General features: G+C 39.1%; 1 protein-coding gene across 1 annotated transcript in view; it reads right to left on the reverse strand.

The window, feature by feature from the left end:
* The window catches only part of TMEFF1 (transmembrane protein with EGF like and two follistatin like domains 1), a 120,434-nt gene that overhangs the window by 50,299 nt on the left and 46,757 nt on the right, over positions 1-23,378 (reverse strand). The window lies entirely within an intron of this gene.

Genomic DNA, 23,378 nt, shown 5'->3' on the forward strand with positions numbered 1-23,378 from the left:
TTGCCAGGCTGTGTGGGAACAGTGCTGTTACTATCGATTGCAATAAAAAAGTGAAAATCACACCAAGGGCTCTACAAAAATCCCCTGCCGTTGTTTAAGGCTCCACTGATATCAGAGGACATCATTCAAAGCTGTCTGCGCTTCGGCTCCAGTCAGAAACCTCCAAGACTCTATGGCAATATGACCCACTAAAGAGATTCATTGACAGTGGTGTGATTTATAATAATGTCTGTGACTTTTAATAAACAAGCCCTATGCAGAAAACTGGCTTAAAGGAAGCACTGAATACCAACCATTCAGAAACGGGGAAAGGTAGGTCAAAGGCAGAAGAAAATAATGATCACTGCCACTTACAGTCTTAAATAGTCAGTCACCCTCCTGCACACAGCAGTGCCAGCACTTGGGTATGTCAGTGACAGACACCCTGGAAAACTCTTCGTGTGGGTTTATGTAACATTATATACCCACAACCATCGTTTATATAAATAAGTATATAATTATATAATTATTTCTGCAATAAATTCTTCTAGGTGTCATATGCTTCTATATTTAATATAGTGTGGTTACTCTTTTTTTGATAGCACTGAAGTTACAGGATTAAAGCACTAAAGTTACAGGATTAATCCACATATTTTGTCAACTGTGAGAAAAAATGAAGAAAATACTGATTTTCTTCTTTCCCCCATACATTTATCATTCCTGAAGGCATAAATGAGGAGGGTAATCTGTGTAACACCACGCAGTTAGGTACCCTGGTTGCCATCACAACCCTGTGCACGTGTTCTCTAATGTTATTCTTAATGTCGCCATTTATCAAGCGTGACTGCTGCTTTGTAGTGACCAAGTTAATGTGACAGAACATCACTGCTTTTCAATTTAGTGTGTTCATAACTTGCTCCTGAAGGAAATGTGCCTTTCTTTCTTCTCGCGAAGAACTGTTCCATGAAAATGAACAAACTCTCAAGATTAATTAAGGAAAAAATGATTGTCATAGCTGAAAGGGGGATCCACCTTTAGGTGATAATGCATCTGAGAAAAAGCAATTTATGAAAGGGAGTAACCAGACAAGACAAATTACAGTGTGAATAGCTTTCAAAATTCTGTTTTCTTCAGCTCAGGAAACTAAAGCGATGAAGGTCCCAGCAGAGCTCACTGCACTCAGCATCCTACCCTACCTCACCCCCAGCCAGCAGAAGAAACCCCCTGGCAGCCACAACTGATGCTTGAAATCCTGATGGTCCACACAATGTCCAGCTGCCCAAGCGGTGTTACACAGACTTCCCCCAACCTCTGTGTCCCCCAGTTTGAAGAGGACCATTCAGGAAGGAGCCTCTTCACCAGAGCAAGGGACCTTACTTTTCTGCATGGGAGGGGAAGGATGCAAGGGAAAGTCAGAAATGAAGCCCAGATAGCAGTTCAGCATCAAGGCTGAACCAGAGATGCGCTTGTTCTTAACTTACCTACTGTTCTGACTGCAAAAGCCAGTAGGAAAGGTGAAACATTTCAGAGCAAAACTGTAACAGGAGATATGAAGGTAGGTGTGGGGAATCACTTTGTGATCCCTCTTGCCTCAAGAAAACAAAACTTCGTTTAAAAGAAAAGAAATGCACAAGAGGAATTAAGATGACAGAAAACACACCACTTTAATGGTTACTCAGTTTTAGGAGTGGATTGTTTTTCTTGGCACATAAATGATAAATACTGATTATAAGCTTTTTTGCATGAGATGAATGCTAAGCAGGGAAAGATCATTCAGAAAGCAGAAGCCAACATGATTTTCAAAGCTGTACAAAAGACAAGATACCCTGGTGACTGGCACTTGAACGCGACTGATGAACTTTATTCTATGACAGGATGTCACCTAATCCCCACTTCTATTCAGTAGCAAATTTCAGCAGCTGTGAAACCAAGCCCCTGACATGCACATGATTACATTGATGGAATCACAAGTACCAGGGGGTGTGGTGGCCATAATGACTTCCACATCTATGGCATTTGGTTCAAAAATGAATAGATGAAGATGGATGATAATAGAGAGATGTGGAGAGGAACCATGAAGACAGCATGTCTGCAAGATGCTCTCTCTTCAGTGGATTCCCCATAGAGAGAGAATTATTTCTGCAATTATTTCCAGAAGAACGGAATCATTATCATCACACGTGAGAACAGACCTATGAAAGGAGTAAGAACATGTAGCAAATGATTTAGGGTAATTTCTTACATGTTTCTTTAATGCCTATCACAACTCACTTCCCAGACTTTCAGCAGGTATGAGTAAGAGAAAGCCTCAGTGCGATTCATTATCTACAGCGAGAAAATGGTAAGTAGTAATCCATCAAATCCCAGGAGAAAATATAATTAGTGCAATTAAATCAGGCTTCCAAATTTATGATAAAATTAATCTCCTAAGACCTGAAATGAGGTATTAAAAATGATTTGCTACTATCTGTTCAGCCAATACGCTTCCTGGGGGTGTGAGGGCTGACCAGCACAGAGCACCTTGCAGGAATCTGGCTGCAAAGAAAGACCCACATCAAGGTCTTTTGGAATTCTTTTTTTCTCTTTTGACATTAATTCACCTTCTGATCATTTGATTCATCACTAAAAATGTGAAAAACTTTCTCCGTTTTAAATCCTTTCAGAGACTTTGAAGTACAGCTCAATACAAGTAGCTGGAGATTGGCTTTTTGCCTGTGACCTGAAAAGGCATTGCTCTGAGGCAGGAACCTCTCGTTACAAGCTAAATTACATGTGTCTAAATGCTGAACCTGAAAATGAAATCAAATTTGTAGGTTTAAGTACATCAAACGTGTTGCTTCCATCTGGATACCTGGAGAATAAAATAAAATCTAAGATGGGCAAACCTGGTAACTCTGTAAGTAATTTTTTTTTTCAAAATTGATGTTTTTCCTGGGTTTGGCAATAGCACATAGTAATGATGGATGGATATAAGGAATCAAAAACTACCTTTCCCATGTGGAATTGAGTGGGTAGGTTTAGTAGCAGTGCTGCCAGCTTTTCCCTTCTTGAATATTTCATCTGTGTCTGGGAAAACACTCTGCCTGCCTGCCTGTTTCCTGTTTCCTGTGGGTAGGACCACAACCAGGGAAGATGCAGCACCCCTCACCAGCTTTTCCTCTTGAAAATAGTGTGAGGCACCTCACTGCTGCTTTTCTGTCCTCCAAACACTTTGGGTTTTGTGAATTAAAGCTTCAAACTAGGAGGTATAACCTCTCATGGAGGTCACATACAGACACACATACAGAGCTGGGAAAGTTCATAAAGGGTCTGTACTCTAGAGGCTAAAAGTACTCCCAGAATTGTAAGAACAGCTGAAGTGGGTCAACACTGGCTTGGGAAAGGGCTCAGAAGAGAAATTATGTTCTGTGAGGGTATGTTAGAGCCCACAGAATATACTGGAAATAGTGGCATTATGACTAGGTGAGTTCTCAGGACCATAGAAGAGAGTAAAAATCTAATGAGGAGAAAACCATTAACCTACATGATTCTGGGAATCAGCCTTATGACTCTGGACTGGCTTTGGTGAATCACTGGCTTTTCTGGTTTTGGCAAATTACTAAGGAGCATAATGAGGAAAAAAAACTTTAATAAAAATTGTTCCCTTGGGGATTATAAAGCTGAGGTGCTCACATGACAAGCACAGTAATAACTCTGCCTTAAATCTAACTCTTGAATAAAACATCACTTGTCAGTCACACCCTTTGCCCCACATCAAAGATGATGATACCCAGGGACTGCAGGATGATAGCCAGCCTGTCACCCAGCTGTTCCAAAGTACAGCCTGCCCACTTGAACCATAAAGGCGAGCTGAGTGGCCTCACAGGTGAAGAAAATCACTGCTAGAAAGATTCTCCCTAGGGGCACCTTGGATGCCCCTGAGATAAATGGACATGGAACTGTTGGAACAAGTCCAGAGGAGAGCCATGAGGATGATCAAGAGACTGGAGCACCTCCCGTATGAAGATAGGAAGGAAGTTGGGGCTGTTCAGCCTGGAGAAGAGGAGGCTGCGTGGAGACCTCACAGCAGCCTTCCAGTATCTGAAGGGGGCCTATAGGGATGCTGGGGAGGGACTCTTCATTAGGGACTGTAGTGATAGGACAAGGGGTAATGGGTTAAAACTTAAACAGGGGAAGTTCAGATTGGATATAAGGAAGAAGTTCTTTACTGTAAGGGTGGTGAGGCAGTGGAATGGGTTGCCCATGGAAGCTGTGAATGCTCCATCCCTGGTGGTGTTCAAGGCCATGTTGGACAGAGCCTTGGGTGACATGGTTTAGTGTGAGGCGTCCCTGCCCATGGCAGGGGGGTTGGAACTAGATGATCTTAAGGTCCTTTCCAACCCTAACTATTCTATGATTCTACAATTCTAAATCTGCTAACCTCCAGGTCCCAGCTCAGAACAAAACAGCACAGCTCTCCTGGTGACTTTACCAAGTCCCATGCAGATATACAAGGATCCCAACTGGTACTAGCTTAAGTCACTTTAGGTTTCCATCGCCCACAGTGACTTTGATATTGGTTCAGACACATAGGTCACATGTACACATCTATACATCAACATTTACATCTAGGTGTCTTAATTTACAACCTCAGCCCTGTCTCATTAGTCTTTCAAAGTGCACCCAGTACAGCCATTCTTGCAGTAAGTCATACAAATGCTTACAGAGCAGTTACACACAGGTGGACAGGAGGCACAATTTTGGGAGTTCCCATATGTGATCTCATTCTTACACTGTCAATACGTGTTTGAAGTGCAGCACCAGAAGTTACTCCCTATTTCAGCCACTGGGTGCAAATCTCATAGATAGAATGCAAGTTACAGCCATGTACAACAGAACTTGGGTTTATTTATTTTATTGCAGGTCTTCAGCTCCCCACTGGTTCCTCCTTCAGCTGCTATACCAGTTTCCCTCCTTAGCTTTCTTTACAGCTGATCCACTACCCTTTCTCTGCCCCCTTCAAAATGTCAGAGCAACATACAAGAAACATGTTTCTGCTTTGAAGACTGAATTAAGAAGTGCAAAGGGAAAATAATCTTTGAAGTAAGTGGGTCCGTTTGCAAAGCTGCTGAGAAGGAAGGACTAAGCCTCATCAGACTCTGAAAAGCACTGTTCCCCTTAATGGAATTATGCTACCCCAACAGTGAGATTGGCTAAGAATAGCTTTTTTTCTGGAGACTTTGTGGCTTCTTCCAAGGCAGTGAAACCATATGTTGGTCTTCTGGCTCATACAGTAGAAATGTGAAACAGAGGCACAAACTCAAGGACATGCACAAGTCTTGGTACTTTGCAGGAGATGGGAAGAAAAAATTGTTTGTATGGTGGACACAACAGGATGCTTTCATCTTCCACCAGCTTCAGTGTGCCACATCCACCAGTGCAAAGCTACATCTCTTACCGTAATCTCTGTGATCTGTTTCCGTAGCAAAAAGCAACACTGGGAGCCAAATGCACTGAACGGATGCCAAGTACTGAAGGTGAGGTACTGTGTGCCAAGTACTGAAAGTTCCACCTGCTTTGTGCCTGTGTGGTGAAGATGGTTTATTTTAAAACAAGCCAGCAGGTACTGCTCAGATGTGCACATGTACACAAAGAGTTCTGAAGGAAAGGAACCCACCAGGCTTTCCACTGACTTCTTTGACACCTGCCCCTGATGTCCTTTAAATAAAGCACCTAGCATTTACTCCTGCTTTTTCTTCATCTCCTCTTCATAAAGTGTTTCACTGAAATATAACCCTTCCTAGCAGAAAATGATTAAGCGGCCACTGCTACCAGTCCTGTGGTCAAGGAGGAACCCTGGCTTTAGCACTGCAACCAAAGGAGTGAGTGCTGCTCCTCGCTTCATCAGTTAGAGCACAAAGGATGCTTGGGTGTTGGAACCAGGTGACCTTAAGGTTCCTTTCCAACTCCAACTATTCTACGATTCTATGATTCTATGTCCTAAAACATGGTGCCTTCAGAACCACAACCTTCCAAAACAAGGACAATACTGACAAAACCTGAAAATGTTACTTACTTAGCAATTAATAAGGGATCTCTACATTAGGTTATCCATATAATTCCACTGTCCCCACCTGTTTCAGGAGTTGTGGACTACAAAAGTCATGATAATTTGCATTGCAGAGTTTATATCTGTTGAATTTCTTCTCAGAAATCGTCTGAGATTTGGAGGAGGAAAAAGAGAGCAGATAAGCCCCTCAGACAAAATTAGTAATTACTTGTCCAAATAAATAATACTTGCTTGTGTCAGATGAGTCAAAGCAAGACAGAACGGATCATACTATCTTGTTCATAGGAAAACGTATATTTTTCAGGAAAGAAAACAGACAATAAAACAAACTATTAGGAAGTAATTCGGGGGTAAGGAGGATGCCATTCAGACACTGCATACCCCCTTTGAAGATGGCTGTTGTCACTGATTTGAGGTGATCTTTTAGCAAGAACTAACCTATAAGAAATTAAGATTGTGGAGAATGCAAAGTGAATGAGGAAAAAAAGCTGTTTTTAAAAAAAAACAGAGAAAAAGAGGAAAATGAAAATGCATGATAACACTAGGTAATCTAAGAGAAATTAAGTTTTAAATAATGGGACCAGTTGAAATTCATTTAAATGCCTTTTCTGTGATATGATATCATTTTCTTTCACAGTTGCATTTAGAAGAAAATAATTCATTGGAACTTCTAGAGGTTATATGAAAAACAAACAAAAAAAACCCAACCCAACAAATTACCCTAAAACCAAATAGACACCTGTAGTCTAATGGAATTAAGATAGTCCCAGACATTGTTTTTAACAGGTCAGTTAATGGATGCCTTGGGTGGCTGGTGGCAAATCTGCTGTTTTCAAAACAATTGTAAACAGTATTTTAAAGGGCCAGTAAAAACGTGTTTTGTTGTGCCTTAATGCCATATTTAAGACTCAACTGTGCAGAAAAAGAAAGCTGTTCTTTGGCTCTTGAGAATGCTATGTGAGAGAATAAAGCCTGAAATATTTCCTTAAAACTACTTTTACAAAACTGCATTAACATTTGATTGCTTAAGTGCCATCCAATTTACTTAGGATGATTATACTTTTACATTTCTAGTCACTATAGTCTCCTTTTAAAACAGAGAAAACCAGAATGCAGGCGTGCTGCTAAAGTAATTAGTATTCTTGCACACAATAGGAAACCACAGCAAATTTTAACAACTAGCACTCACACAGCAAGGTAACAAGATTGGCTTTGAACCTGAAAGTCCCCCACACTGCAGTTATTCACATTACCAGTGTGTCTCAGACTAACTCTATTCAGTGTGAAAAAAGTAAGGAAAGTGTCATAGTGATGAGTGTTTCGATGACAGCTCTGTCAAAATATTGGATTCATTCTATGGTGCATTTCTGTTTCCATCACAAAAAATAAAAAAGTATTTGTAGAGAAAGTTGAGGCACTTTTTAGTTACACTAAAAGCTTTGATAATATTTCAGAAATTACATATAATCTGGAGGTGAATATTTCAGCAAATGGTACAAACCGACTACCTGTGCAATTGGTTGGAGATGGGGAAAGATGAAGTGAGAACTTCAAATGATTTTCTCTCACACAAACACTTTTTTTATCAAGGTTAAGTGGTCCAGCAATCTGGTCTTAAGGACACAGATCTGGTGTGCTCTTCTAGCAGCAACCCAGGACACTGACTTCAAAACTTGTTTCCAAAGCAGAATCTGTCTCACGACAAAAAAACTACTGAATGCGATTATGCAAGGCTGTTGTAAGGAAGTTAGTATGTCGCTGCATATTTTTACATAAAATTAAAATAAAATATTAGAAAAGAAACAAGCTCATATAGCACATTCTTAGCAAGATTGATTACAACATGTATTATCAATCTTTAGCTCCTAAGGAAACCAAGGCTATGCAAGAGCAGCAACTCTCTAAATGTGTCTCCATTGGTTTCTTCCAATAACTTTTGCACTCACTGGGCAATTCCAGCCAAATCTGAAAACTGTAGATGCCTGCGACAATGAGCTTCCTATAAATTCATGAAAAAATCAGGGGCTGCTTGGAAAAGGGGTCTAACATTATACTAACTGAAGGAGTTGAGGGAGTGTATGTCAGGACAAGGTTCATGTGTGAAATCACACATGCAATGTGGTTTCCTTTCACAAACACATGCAAATAAGTGGTCATTTGCTGTTTTCCACTCATGGCACTGTTATGGTCTTTGCATATTGAGACCTGGAAATTTAGACTTGGATTATTTAAATGCTTCCAAACGCATAGATCTTTTAGGATACTGGATAACTGCTGCTGCTGAATACTTATGCCTATACAAATGGATGCATTCAGGTAGGATAACTAAAAATAGTGCTTATACTTTGCCAGCCCAAGAGTCCATACTGGGACTCCTATACAGTTTTTCCTTTGCATAAATTATACTCTTAATTCCTGACAGTTGTGTGGTATGTGCAATTACAGTCAATGGGAAAATGTTATTTGTCCTTGTTCCCTTAAGGCCTACTTGCTCTGTCTCCCACTCTGAGGAGTAGATAGTCATATAGCCAAAACATTTCTAAGTGGCTTGCTAAGGGTGTTATATCTCTCCTCTCCCTGCCCCCAAAACGGGGAGTTTCACTTGCTTTCTAGCATCATTGCCTGTGTAAGAACAAAGCAGGCAAGCATTCTGCTCCCGTGGAAGCTATAGCTTGGCCTAATGAATCTTCATCCTGAAGAAATCTTTTGTATGCCAATTACAAACCAAGGTGAACTGTTTATTCCTGTTCATACAATAAATCTGATAATAATTTCCCTAAGCCTGTGGAGGAATGACAAGCTCTTCAAACACTCCAAAATAAAAGAGCTCACATTTGTACTTCTGAAGAACCTGAAGGTGGAAGCAAAGTAAAACGATGGTAAAAACCAACACTGAAGCAACTAACTAGCTTCCATAAACATTGCAGGGAATTTCTTCTTTGATCTGTAGGTGACACACATAACTCAAGTTGACTCTAAATGGTAAAATAATAATGGTCAAATTCCTATCCCATTCCTTGCAGAAAACTTGAAGGCATTGCTTTAGTCTACAGACCAGCTTGCCAGATTACGGGAAAAGAGGTTCCATGCTTTATCCAGGCTCCAGAATTACAGTATTTGGTTACAGGTGGGGGATGGATGGCTAATAGATCTATCTCCTCGTGGTGCTTTAGCCCAGCTCCTTCTATTGTCTGCTCGTTACCTACAGCAGGAGAAAAAGAAGCCCTGATGTGAACAGCGCTCTGAGGCAACGCAGCCTTTCTATAACCATTCAGTCATCTCTCCTCCCTGACCACTGTGTTAAGACCTCTGTTCTGTGGTCAGAAAAAGGAGCATTCACCTCTGTGAGGAGTAGTAAGGGAAGCAGCAAAAGGCCCCAGTCATGAGGTTTTTGTCATTGTTAAAACAAGAGATGAAGTCAGCAGAAGCATAACCACATCAGAAGTGTGTCCATTTACCACAAAGCCTGTATGTTTTCTCCAGTCTTAAGGTCAAGTCAACACATGCTTGACCTCAGCACTCTGAAAGTCCTAACATGAAGAGAAACTCAGGCTCTGTACTTGGATCTACACTTTCTTCAAAGGAAGGTTACAAAAGTTTTTTTGGGTTCTTGCTGTTTGTTTTACTTCATTTAAAAGACATCTGGGGGGGAACTGCAAAATCAAAGCCAACTGCAAATGCTACATTAACCTCACCACTTTCTCTTTTCCTTGTGATTTCAGTGTCAGAGAGATATTTAAAGTGCAGCTGAGTCTTGATTCTTTAAAGTTCCACAGGCAACTGTGTTCATAGATATGGAACAGCTTCCCAGGTTATCAACTAATACACAGAGTTGGGTTGCCCTTCTGGGAGCCATTTTCTTCTGACTTATTTCAAAAGCTTTAAAATAAATTCAAAAAGGATTTATTTTTTTTTTTTAATGAAAAGTCTCCCAAGGATCATGGAAAACACAGGAGAAAACTGCTACGTTTTCACAGACCTTTGGGAATAAACCAACACAATACCTACACAGATTATACAGCACAACTCAGGTTATTACACACACTGTATATTACGCAGATTATAAATGATAAGCAAAAATGTTATGTTTCGTTGAAAAAAAAAGTATAAATATTTAAAAAATGCAAAATAAATATATATACATGCATTCCAAACTTAGCATTTTCAACAATAATATTTTCTGTGCTCAATATTGTCTCTTTTGTGGCTCCCCTTCAACTTTACTATTTACCCCAACATTTTTCCTTTAGACTTAAAAGTACGGAAGAAAAAGAAAACTATTTGGAATGCAAAGTTCCTTTTATTGCTCAGCTACAAAACCAAGAAAAGCAGGCTGCTTTTGGTGAATTTTCTAGAAAACTAATATTTTCTACAAAATGGTTTTCAGCGAGGAGCACCTGTATTTGAAATGGTGTTTTGCCATTCATACATAATCTGAGGCTCTGATCCTATAAATGCTTGGGCAGAGACTTAACCTTGAGCATCTGTGAGATAAAATAAACCAAATTGAACAGATCATGTGTAAGATTAAGAACGCCTTTAAGTGCTTTTAGGATCAAGGACACAAGCAATTTTTTGAGGACTTGATTTTTATGCAAATAATAATTAAGTTGACGGCCTTCCATTGATTGGAGACAAATGTGTAGAATTACAGTGTAGAGAAATATTTTAAGGTACCGTTTATTCCTCAGATTTGAAACTTTTCCTTAAAAGCATCAGAAAATATCTGACAAAAAGTTGTCAGATTGTGTATTAATCTCCCCTTAATTGTTCACTCTCCAAGGGGAAAATGCTGCTGTCTGCAAGATGATTTGATAGCAGAAAGATAAAATGTGTCCTCTAAATAGCTCAGATTTTAAACATTACTCATATCTTCCATTATCATTACAGCTATGTGAAATATTTTAATACCTAGAGGCTGTAGTGAAGATCAAATCCCCCTTCTGAAAGACACAGATGAAAGCCAGTCCATTATTTACAGCATAAGCAGAGAAGTCATACCAACTGTGATAAAAATTAGGTATTATCGTCTCCATTTTCAGCCGATGAGGAAGAAAAGTATGTAGAAATAAAATGATTTATCCAAGGATACAACACAAGGCCAAGGCAAAATGCCACAACAGAACTTGTCCCAGTCCCATTGTTTTGCTACAAGGTTATCTTTCCTCACTCTCATCACCTTCCTTTTAACAGAAATATCTTCAATACCACACCTAGAAAAATCATTATGATCACCAAAAATAGAGCAGATACAAAAGATTTAGGGAGTACATGTCGGTCACTTTAAAAAGAGAGAAAAATGAATACTAATTGGTGCAGGCTACTAATGCTAACTAAAGAGCTATGTTGATCTATTAAGGCAGCTTGTAGGACTCATTTGCTGTCTTCAAATAGCCAATAATCACTGCTCAGAATTCAAACTGTGCTGCTGTAATAGAACTTAATGCAGACAGCACCATGCAAACCCAGAAACGTGTCTCATAGCTCCACTGAGAAAAAATCTTATTTATTCAGAAACACAGTGTTGTATGACATTAGCTTTTGAGGCATGTGAAGATGGAGGAGCCTGAATATGCTTTTGGGGTGTGTTTTGCATTAGGAATGGTGAGACAGAGTCAAAGAAGACAAATAGAAGGAAAAGTTGAGCTCAACTCAAACATAGATAACATTTTTTTACCATCTTTAAGGGGGTATAAGGAAAAGGAACTCTCATCTGCAATTTCTCCCACTGCTGAGCAGTTCCTTCCTGTGTGGTTTCCTGTGACAACATAGTCATTGTCCCAGCGCACCCAGCACCCATTTTCTAATGGAGACACCTCATCTCCCTGCCTCTCTTTCAATCACAATTGTTAATCAGGAGCTGATCCATTCCTTGTATACACCATAAGAGAAACCACTCCTTCAAGAGTGCAGCTCAAGACTGACTGAACGTGGGGATGAACCTGCTGAATCCAGAATATCCAACCAGTGTTTTCCAGAAATGTCAGCAAGTCACCTGTCATCTGAAGGTGATGAGGGTACCAAAGGTTTTGAAAGCCTCATAAGATCTGGAAACTGTCAACCTGTCATAAATCTTACTTCTAAGTTTACAAAGGTGGAAGAGCCAACCAAACGTACGCATGAATTTCTGAAAGTGAATTCCATTTCTGCATAACCTCCATTCTGTTGCAAACACAGAGTCTGCAGATCAAACTTGATGATTCAGACTGGGGACACTGGGTATGAAGTTCTCCATCCCAGAATGGAATTCAAATCTAACTGAAGTTAGTAGAGCCTCAGGCCCCTCTTCTGTTTGACCCTCCTTCACTAGAGAAATTCAGTAAAGCATTTCCCATGCTACAGGTACCCATTCAGTGGTACTTTTGAAAACTATTTTGGCAGCTCTGCAGAGGTGGGCCACCATCTCCAATTGAATACCTAAGCAGATAGATGGGTCAAACACTTGGCAAGGCATTTAACATTACAACTGCCTGTCTGCTCTTGTATTTTCAATGTTATTAGACTGACGGAGCTGAGACAGAGAAAAACTTACAGAAAACAGTTTTCTTGAAATGATAACGATTATGAATGCTTTCCATAATCTCAGTGTGTAAGCTTTTTGTGCAAGGTCTTCACTGATGCTGATTGCTTCTTTGTACACAGGATTACAGAAGGGCCTGTGAAAACAAATAACTGGAGACATCTCCCCTCCAAATCCTTAATGCTGTTCACAAGAGTTTCATATAAACACAACCTGACTTGTAACCAGGTGAGGGAAATCAGCAGGACCTCATGGCCATCTCTTACATATTATACTCTGCTCCCAGCAGCTGTAAATCCAACACTTCACTAGGCATTAAATTTACTCTCAAGGAATATTTTCTAAGAGAGGTGACAGAGTTATTGCACTGTTGCAGCTGTGGAGACAGATGGCAGTATGCCAAAACTCCAAGAAAATTTTAAATTAGAAATCTGACCATCTGCTACAGGTGGGAAAAAAAGGTTTCCATATTTAGGCTCCTCCCTTGTTTTTTTAATTTTGCTGGTACTGAAATGCACAATGTGGTGTGCAACAGATGCCATATGCTTTCTGATGTTTTCTTATTTGCAGCTGATAAGTACAGGAATGTCTTAAACAACGGAAAAGAATCAAGAATTAATTCTTACATTGTGCTATTCTCTGTTATTACTCAGCCAATGACAAATAAGAGTAGTACTTTGCAAAAGCTGCCAGTTACTGTGAGATACTCCCTATAATAAAATCTGCTTAGGTTTACTTACTTGCTACTTGAAACAGATTCAACAAGAAGAACATAACATTTTTTATCACCTTCATCCTAACTAGCTTTTCAATCCACAGTTATAGCTGGTATATCTTTAAACATTAAGATAAACTCTTTAACAGCTTCTTTAAAATGTAGGAAAAAAATGAATAAGAGGACTTTCTTCAGATAGGAAATAATATTTTTGGTGTTTATCTCAAATAATCAAATAGAATTGCTTTATATCTCAACAAATACATTTATACATGGAATATATGGAAATACATGGACAATTTTTTACTATATTGCTTCTATATAATTCTAAATCATAGCCTATAAGAATGTCAGTAAAAAATAAAAATGGACCTAAGGTATCACAATATACATTCATAGATGGGGAAACACACAATGCACTGGAACACAAATGAACATCACAGGTCCTGCCACAAAAATGCACACATCAGTAGCTCATTTAATCAACAGTGGAGATGACCACTAAAAGAAGTTTAAGTGTATGTAGTAATACTGAATTTTAATTGTATGTATCATTATAATCCCACAGACGTTATTCAAACGATCACTTTGTTTCTATTTTTGCTGTACTAAGTGGAGGGGGTAGAACAAAGTCTCTGAATACATCTAGAGCCATGTATTGACTCAGTAGCTACTTCAAAGGTCAGTTGCACTTGCCAGTATGAAAAATGAAAAAGAAAGAACTTTTGCAGATTCTCACAACAGATGAAAGACCCGTAGATGGCTCCAAGACTCAGAATTTCTGCAGCAAATTTTCACAGCCCATGGGCCACCGCTTTCTTTCCAAGTCTTTGCTTCTGGCTGCACAACACTGAGAAATATGCCTGGGGCCTGTGGGTCCATTAAATGCACACCTTTAAAGCAGACTGGCTCAAAGGACCCCAGGCTGAAAGAGCTCCCTTCTCCAATCTGAAATGCTGCCAGAGACACTCTAAAAGCATTTAAATCCCAACCACCAAGTCTGCACTCTACCTTCGTCCCTTTTGCACAGAATGAAGACATTTGCAATATTCACTGTGTGGAATACTTTCTTTTCCAGAATGCTCTTTGCAACCTGAAGACATAGCTGACACACCTTTAAAATACTACAAAATCAAGAAAACTGGTATAAACAGACCAGACTTTTTAGGGACAGAGAAGTCCCATTTCCACAGCAGTGACCTTTTAGGATTGCTACAGAGAAATACCAAGGAAACTTGGCCAAGTCTTATTTTTAGTACATAACTTTTATAAAGAGATCAGACCTGATAGCGATAGGTAATTATGCAGTCACTTTATCAACTTTCTACTCCTGTTAATTTTTTTGTCACCAAGTGCATGTTTTCCACAAAAAAATGATCTGGGACTAGCCTGTTGGTTACCGTGGAAAAATATTCTGTCTACATGAGGGTGTCTGAAACATTAAGATATCAAACACATAAATCTGCTAGTGTGCCACTGCAAGACTTAAAAAGATATTATTAATATGTAATCTGTAATACCCAAGATGTCCACAGGACTTTACAGCAGATAAACACAAATTTCAAAAGCAAGGTAAATAGCCATTCAGTTGGATAAAATACAAAAAAGAATAGATAATGAAGAGCAGTGCAGAGTCAGAAATAAGGATGGCAGGCATTAACAATAAATAGGAATCAAAACTCTTGGGAGAGGTTCAGTAGTTACTCTCGGCTGCCCCACATAATAAGAGTTTTCAACATTGCTTAGTGGCCATGTAATCTTTTAAAAATTGATTTCAAAACATAAATTTAACATCTTTATTTTAAATTTAGACTTTAGACTTCCATTGAAAGGGCTCACAGCCAGGTGCTTTTAGAAGGTTTGGAAGAAAAGAGCGGGCTAGAAACACTCACTGTTTAGAACAGCATGAGTCTTTTATAATGTCTTTTTGCTGGTGCCATGCAATTTCACACTTTTTGTGCATTTAGGACTCTATGCCTTTCCTCCCAGTTCATGGATTTTTGAAACAGCCATTAACCAACACATTACTGTGAAAAACAAATGCCTTGTGTCCAATGCCATCATATGACACTTACTGATATGCTTATGCAAAACCCTGCTGCAGATTTCCAAGGTTGCCTTGCTGTACATGCCTGAGCCATGGTTTTATACTGAGAACAATAAGCAGCTCCTATACTCAGCACATGAACTGAAGCTGCCCTGGGATCACTCCTTCAGAACACAAGGCAGAGGGAACATGGAAACTTTACCAATTCGAACTAGCTCAGAAAGCACAGGAGAGATCCAAACAAATGTGTTTTCTTTCCTTAGCCTATTAATTTCTTCCTTCTCACCACACAATAATAATCTCAGTCATCCTGCATTGCTCAGCTGCACAGCATCTTTCACTGGATGGAAAGGACTTTTAAACTGATGCAACTGGAAGACTTAGTGATCAGCTTTAGAGTGTACTCATACTCTTCTCTCTGTTTCCAACTCCATTGTAAGGCTATGTGCATGTTCCCTACTTTGTATATACAGGGGAAAAAAAAGGCCTTTGACAAAATCGCAACTTGATCAATAACCTTGATCTTACATAACTGACTGAAAAGATCCATAATTCAGTGCTAGCATTAAAATGCAAGACATAAACAAAATGGCCTGGAAAATTCATCTTTGAGAGGAATCATGTAGAACTCAGCAATTTAAAATATGCCATGGTGGGCAGATTTAAAATGTAAAATTTTATTCCATTTTATCTGTACACAAACACAACTTTATTCTTTCTCTGCTCAGCTCTAATCTTGCTCTTCTTAGACTTGCCATCTCATTTTCTAATTTTCTTGATAACTTAGGGTCAGCATTCAACCTGGAATTTACAGTTGGGTGGGAACACATTGGCCAAATCTTTGAAGAAACTGAATCTATGTGGGTATTGCAAAAAGCACCATCCAGATTAGAATGTATAAAAAGTAAATATAACAATTTTTAAGGAAATAAATAAGAAACTGTTTAAAAATGGATTATCGGTTGTTGTAGCATGTTCTTACAACAACTGCTGTACAGCCTTAAACCATCTATGGGACTAATTCTCTTTATAAACAAAGGTAGAGAATAGAGAGAAATGTAAGAAAATGCAATTATGCAACACGAGTCTACTTTATGTAACCTTACACTCATGAGCAATGGTGGGTCAGCAGGTCAGTCGTTGGAAACATACACTGCAAATAGAGGAACTTTTATTTTCTGCATGAGTGGGTAAAAATTATGCTGTCATTGATAAGATTGGTATGTATTATAGACAGTAAAACAAATTTTCTTGCCAAGATCCAGCAGAAGTTACTTTATCTGAACAGTGAGATGGTGACATTCCCCAATTCTGACTCTAGAGCCCTTTTTCTCACCTATTATATATGGTTCAAACAATTCTTTAAATAAGTTATTAAAAATGTAACATTTTCCTTCCTCCTCCCAATATCTTCACTTGAGATCTAACTTTAATGGTCTCTGAAAGCAGAGACTCGTACAATATAGCACAAAACACAGGTATGAAAACATTGCTTCAGTCATTGGTGTATTTTTTCTTTCAGAATGCCTGAATGTTGTACTTCTTACACCCCTTCCTCATGATTATGGCATTTATGCCATAATTTCTCTTAAAAGATCTTAAAGGTCTTGTCCTCTGATTTTTTTAAAGGCATCTTTATATGTTGCTTTCTCAGTATTAGAACTTTTTTATTGTATTATTTATATTTAAACTACTTTATTAATGTATCATGTTAATGTTTGCAATACCTTTCTACTCCATAGCTATCAATACTTCCTATGAAAAAAATTAAACGCTCAATTTTTCTGATATGTGAGTAGGATTTACACTTATTATAAACTTCCCAACTTCAGCATATGAGTGAGTGCCTCAGACATGTCTCAACTGCTTAAGAAGGAAATGTGAGCACAGGATGCAAAAGAGTCTCTCAGTACTCTCTAACAAGCCATAAAGTCTGGATAACCAGGGCTGCAGAAGATGTCATGAGTGCTTTTGCCTGGTAGGCTCAGTGAAAAGTTAGATGATTTAAGCCTCCAAAAATCCCCATGGTCTTCTACAAGTCATGTAAAGAGGAAATGGAAATGAATACTGTTTTTATACCTAGTTGCTATATTTCAGATTATTTTAGATCCAAAATCCTTTGGGCAAGGATCCCTCCTGTACGTTGTACATGGGAACAGATGGAAGCAATGAGGAAACCACAAAAACAGATTTTCTAAAACATTGTGAAGATGGGGAGAAAATCAGGTCCCTTCCTCATACACGTAAGCTTGGCGTCTGATGGGAAGGGCTCCTGAAGAATTGGGCACCTGATCACAAGGGTTCCCAGGCAAATCAGTAGAAAAGAAGTCAGAAGAACAAAACAATAGCAGAAAATCCCACAAACAGTAAATTTTGTATGCCATGGACCAGCCAGAGTGGCTTTACAAAGGGGAACTGTACCTCAGAAACCTGCTGGAGTTCTTTAAAGGAACAAAGAAGCAGGTGGAAGAGGGAGACCCTCACATGCCTAAATGTGCATTTGACAAAAGCCTTCATCAAAAACTCTAAATAAGCTGACGCACCAAAGTATTGGTCACATGGAGAAGGGGTTGGCTAACCCAAAAGAAACATTACGGCACAAAGAGCCACTTTTCAGATCAGAAAGATGTCCCAGTGGAGTTCAAGAGGGGTCTGTGTTCAGCCCTGTTCTTTAGTCTTTTCATAAATGACCAGAAAAGGGTACGAACAGTAAGGTAGGAAGACCTTCTAGTAGTATCAGGTTACTCAGGATGCAAAAAATGATGACTAATGGAAATGTTGCAGAAAGCTTACAAGACTGATTGGGTCATAAAATGGCTAACGTAATTCAATGTGGATAAATGTACAGTAACCCATTTGGAGAAAAAACCAAGTTTCCACATACATATATATTACTGATAGGGCCTGAGATTATTATTACCATTTAAGAAAAAAACGCTGCCATTATAATGGACAGTTTTACAAAAATGTCAGGCTGTGATTAAAAGGTAAATTGAATGCTATGAAGTATTAAGAAAAGAACAAAGAATAAACCAGAGAATATTATTATGGCACCATATAATCTAGAGCGTACCCTGCCTTTTTAATAGTGTGCGCTGCCAGGTCGATTATCACAAGCGAACATAGTAGAATGCGAAAAAGTTCAGAGAGCACAAAAGAAGCTGAAAAATATTAAATGTGGTTCTTCTGTAGCAAAATGGAATCCAAACACAGATTTTTTTCCTTTTCAAAGTTATTCCTAAGTATGTAACAAACTTCAGCATGTTTTTCTGCAGATGCTGTACGAGATTCGTGATATTTACAGCTGTAAAGCAATTACAGACATGTGGGTGCAAATCACGATGTAGATAATAACTTTATTATCCAGTATCCTTGAATGAGAAACAGGAAAACCTTTTCAGAAAACTACTGTCTAGAGTGTTGTGACGTAAACTAAATTTAAAGGCACAATCTTCTAAATTATCCTATGCAATTTGAGTTTCCTTCCAGTGGAAGTTTCATATCCTCTAAAAAGGCTGTTTAGCTTCCTCCTGAGATAAAGAGAAAACCCCAAACTGCTATTTCTATGCTGGTTCTAGTAAATGTACTCCTAGCTCCAAGCCATGCCCATCCCCACCACTCAGTGCAACTTTGAGAAAAGCATTTTCTCAGCATGGAAATTAATGAGGAAAAGGAGCAATTTCTAGGGATGCAATCCATGCTTGCTTTGTGGTCTCTACCTGGCATAATGTTGGCAGCATTCTGGCTGCCTCCCAAGAAGAACTCAGGTAGTTAATTTAGTCCCAGAGCAGCATAACATTCAAGCTACCACCACTGTGTGTATCTCCAGCCCAGCAGCTTGGTTCTACAAGTGTTTTGCTTAGGCTATTGACCAATTCAGTCAGACACAGAGCAGCACATCATGGCTCTTCTGTAGGGAGGCAACAAAAAATGGAGAAGGACTCGAGGAGGAAGAGGGAGACAGAAATTCTCAGACAGCTGAAGCTGCAGCCGTGGAACCTTCCGCTTCACAGCTTACCTAAGTCAGACATGCAGGTGCCCTGAGCTTTGGAGAGCTTTTCTCAATCTGACACGCGCTGCTCCTGGTTTTAAGTGTTCACCTTTTACATGAGAAGGCAAAATAACTAGTCTTATGATGCAGCTATCTGAATAGCTTTTAGAATAATACTTTTAAGTTTCACTTGAAAGGACATTCTTTCTAAATAGGTTTGAGGAAATATCTGTGCATTTATATATGCATGTCAAGTTTCTTCTGTGTTTCACCTCTCTAAAATGGAGTCCAAATAACAAGAAAGATAAAGTGAAGTCTTCCCTTTACCCACAGATAAACACAGGATGATCAAAGTCCTCTTCAAGCATTGTAATGATGCCAGCAATAGTAAATAAGGCTTGTCTCCCTTCTGACGTGGGGAAGAAGGAATTCAGCTGCACTTCCTTCTAGCCTCCTGGGTTCCTTCAGTGTGCAGCACCTTCAGTGTCAGGGACATACCATTTGTGACACATGGGCCATATGTTACATTCTAAGCTAAATACACTAAGGATTTTATACGGAATAAAACTAATGGAAAAGACAGAAGGAGGAGAAGCAGGCAGCTATTATACACAAAGCTGAAAGGTAATAGTAAGTGGTAAATGCAACCCAGATCATATTTTCCTGAAATTCAGGCAAGATATCTGAAGTCTAATTAGAGTCCTTATGATTAAAAATGCTTGTACTGAATTTCAGTATTTGAGGCACCACACAGAAAAGCTTCCACATATAAAGATCCATCTGAAAGTGTTGTCAGCATTATGTTACAAATGACTGAAAAGAAACTACTTCGCATAAGCAATGAAGATACTTTCCCAGCACCATTTTTCAATTTAAGTCACTATTGAGGCTGCAATATGCTTTAAAATTGTAGACAGAAAAGTCAAAGAATACTATAGGGTAGGACAGGTGGTTCTGGGAGATTTTCTTGGTATAAAAAGATACCTTAAGTGAAGCCATCTGAGGTACTTGCTATAAATACTTTTTAGTCCAGAGGTAAATTTTCTGAAGAGATGAAAGCACCTGAAGACAAAGGAAATAAAGTAAATAATGTTCCTCAACCATAACTGTAGAATACTGGGAAAGATATAAAAATAAGATGCCATGACACTTCATCAGGTAAAATAAAAAAAAAAAATAAAATAAAAAAAGCATTCTTTATGTTTTCACCTCCTTTTTCAATAGGAGCCTTCCCTCTGTCAGCATGGTAGTAGTTAACTTTCTTTGATACTACTAGAAGGCCTACTGCTACCCACACCATAAGATGCCAAGTATCTTATGACACAGCAAAAGGAGAAAGCAAAAAGAGCAACAGTTTGGTAGTTCATTAGGCCCCACAGAGGCAAATGTTGAAGCCTCTTAGAGCTATTTGAGGGGAGGAAAAAAAGCATGCACAGCACAAGGCTGAAACCGATGGAACCTGGGCAGAAAAAAAACAAAAGGTATGTGACTACCTGATCACCTGTTTTGTGATTGACTCTCACCGAAGAAAAAGACGGTTCCAACCTCAGAGAGACAGCTTCATAGAATCACAGAAAGTCTTGAGCGGGAAGGGACCTTAAAGACCATCCAGTTTCAATCCCCCTGCCATGGGCAGGGACACCTTCGACAAGATGAGGTTGCTCAAAGCCCACTCTGACCTGGTCTTGAACACTAGGGATGGGGCATCCAAAGCTTCTCTGGGCAACCTGTGCCAGGGCCTCAGCACCCTCACAGTAAAGAACTTCTTCCTTATATCTAAATCCATTCTCTAATTTGCAGGGAATGGGACAGGGCTCAGTCCTGTTCACAAAACCCTGTGCCCCCCAAGTGCCCTACAGCTTGGGGACAGAGTCTTTTCTGAAAGACTAGATGTCTGCAGAAGCATTGTCTGGATATCCCAAAGCAACAGCAAAACAAAAGACTACAGGACCTGTGCTATAAAGTCAACATGGAAACAATGGGATTCAATGAAAAGTACTAAAATAAATAGTGCCTTGCCTTTCTGATTGAACAAACGGTTGGAGAAATGCTCCATCTGGCATGATTTCTTGCAGTGTTCTCTTACAGTTTTCATTCATTCTTGTGTTTCCTTTCTTTGTTTCCCTTTTTTTTTCTTTTAAACTGAAGAATTTGCCAGGCTTGTTTTCTTTATATTAATCACATTGTTTGAGAAGTCACTTTCCTGTGGTGTTAGGAATTCTCAAGGTAAGAGAAACAAATAAAAAAGGCAAAATAAACCAAACATCGCTCCCAAATGGCAATGCTCACAACCACACTGCTGTCATCCAAATGAAGCAGCATGTCCAACTGTATTCCGTAACCCTGGTGTTAAATAGATCCCACTGTAGACATTTTCATTCCTTGAACAGTACATCAGTTACCAAACTATTAAGAAGTGCGGGGGGGCATTTTAAGTGCCCAGCAATAAATTTCTTTGTTTGCACTTTTTTTCTGTTGGGGCACAACTTTAATCAGTCTTTGGGTTGCAATGGGATTTTCAAGAACTTCCATTGGCCTATTTACTCCCATTGACTTCAAGTAAAAACAGAACTATGAGCATGTTTGAAGATCCTATCCTAGACGTAAACTTGGCTAAATGGAAGCTGTCATTGAGCTAAATTTGGAAGCTGTATCCACTTACAGTAAGAATACATTTGATATCCCAGTAACAATTATTTCCATATTTAACAGCTTGGGATGGCTACTGAACTAAATTTTCTTTATGAATAGAGTGGTTACCACTGATAGTACCTTGGATGCTCAGGTCTGAGAAAAAGAGCCTAAAAATGCTCTGGTCCGTCTCAGGCAGGATGAGTGCCCTGCCTGCTCTGCATGAATTGTTACGTATAGGTCAAGTAAAGTACTAATCAACAGCACCATTTTGAAGGCTCAAAAATGTCTGGCCTTGAACAAATTTTTTTCTTTTCTGGCCATATGTGAGAACAAAAGCAACCTCCACAGGCAGAGGCAAAAAAGAAAGCACATCTCTCCCCTTCCCCCTTCCCTCATCCTCTCAAGGAGAAAAAACAGTATCCCACCCCTGAGGAAGCAACTGCACTCATTTCCATGCCTACCATAATACAGCTGAGAAAAGACAGAGAGGCACAAGCTAAGGAAAAAGCAAAAAAGAACAAGAACATATTTCCTCAGAGGAGATCCCTTACCACATGGGTAACATTCAGGGGTGGAGGGGAATAACTAAGCCCTTTTCAAAAGCCTGAGAGATTAAAGAAGCACAGATCATCATTATTAAAGGGCTGAACTGGGTTGCATACTACTTGGAAAGCTTAAGAGAGCTACTCATTTACAAGTAAGAACTACAAATGATCATAATGCTTTATAATTCGACCCCATCTAATTCAATATTCACTGTGTCTGATGTAAAGCAGTCTTCCATTGTAAATGTACTAAATCCAAATTAATTAATGCTGAAACCTGTTCTCCAGCAAAATAATACAATTTCATTTAGCATTTTCTCCCCACTAAATCTATGGTTATATTCTGATTATAGTCTTCCAGCAAAATCTAGCCCTCTGTTACAAGGTGCTGTGGCTACAATGTATGCTCCTGAAATTGGAAAGCTAGCATACAATTCAGTGCAAATGTAAGCATTTACTCTGGACTAGTAATAGCATAGATACTTGGCTGAAGAATGACGTACTTCTCTAAAGCTCTAAAGGTATAACAGGAAATGATGATGTTCTTCAGAGGAAATTATGATGTTCTTCAGAAGTTCCTGGCTCAGAATTAAAACCTAATCCTAGACTTGGAGTCAGATGCTGTGCTAATGGTTAGCGCTTTGTCAAACTAATTGCCAAGTGGATGTTCAAATAAGGCAGCTTCTAGCTATCTCTGAGGAGTCCAGATGTTAATAATGGGCTTTACAATTCTCAAGCCTTTTTCCGAAGACATTAGGATCCAACTATTGTGTTTAAGTTTTGCTCTATCTTAGCAAAGCAAAGGTATTTTAGACAGCTAGAAGTTACTGTGGCATTATCAGTATTTAGCTTTGTTTGACCAGCATCACTAGGAATAAAGCCATGAGGCACTCTGGCC

The sequence above is a fragment of the Pezoporus occidentalis genome, unplaced genomic scaffold (genome assembly GCF_034315485.1).
Source record: "Pezoporus occidentalis ecotype Australia unplaced genomic scaffold, CSIRO_AGI_Poc_V1 ctg132, whole genome shotgun sequence".
In the NCBI taxonomy this organism is placed as follows: domain Eukaryota; kingdom Metazoa; phylum Chordata; class Aves; order Psittaciformes; family Psittacidae; genus Pezoporus; species Pezoporus occidentalis.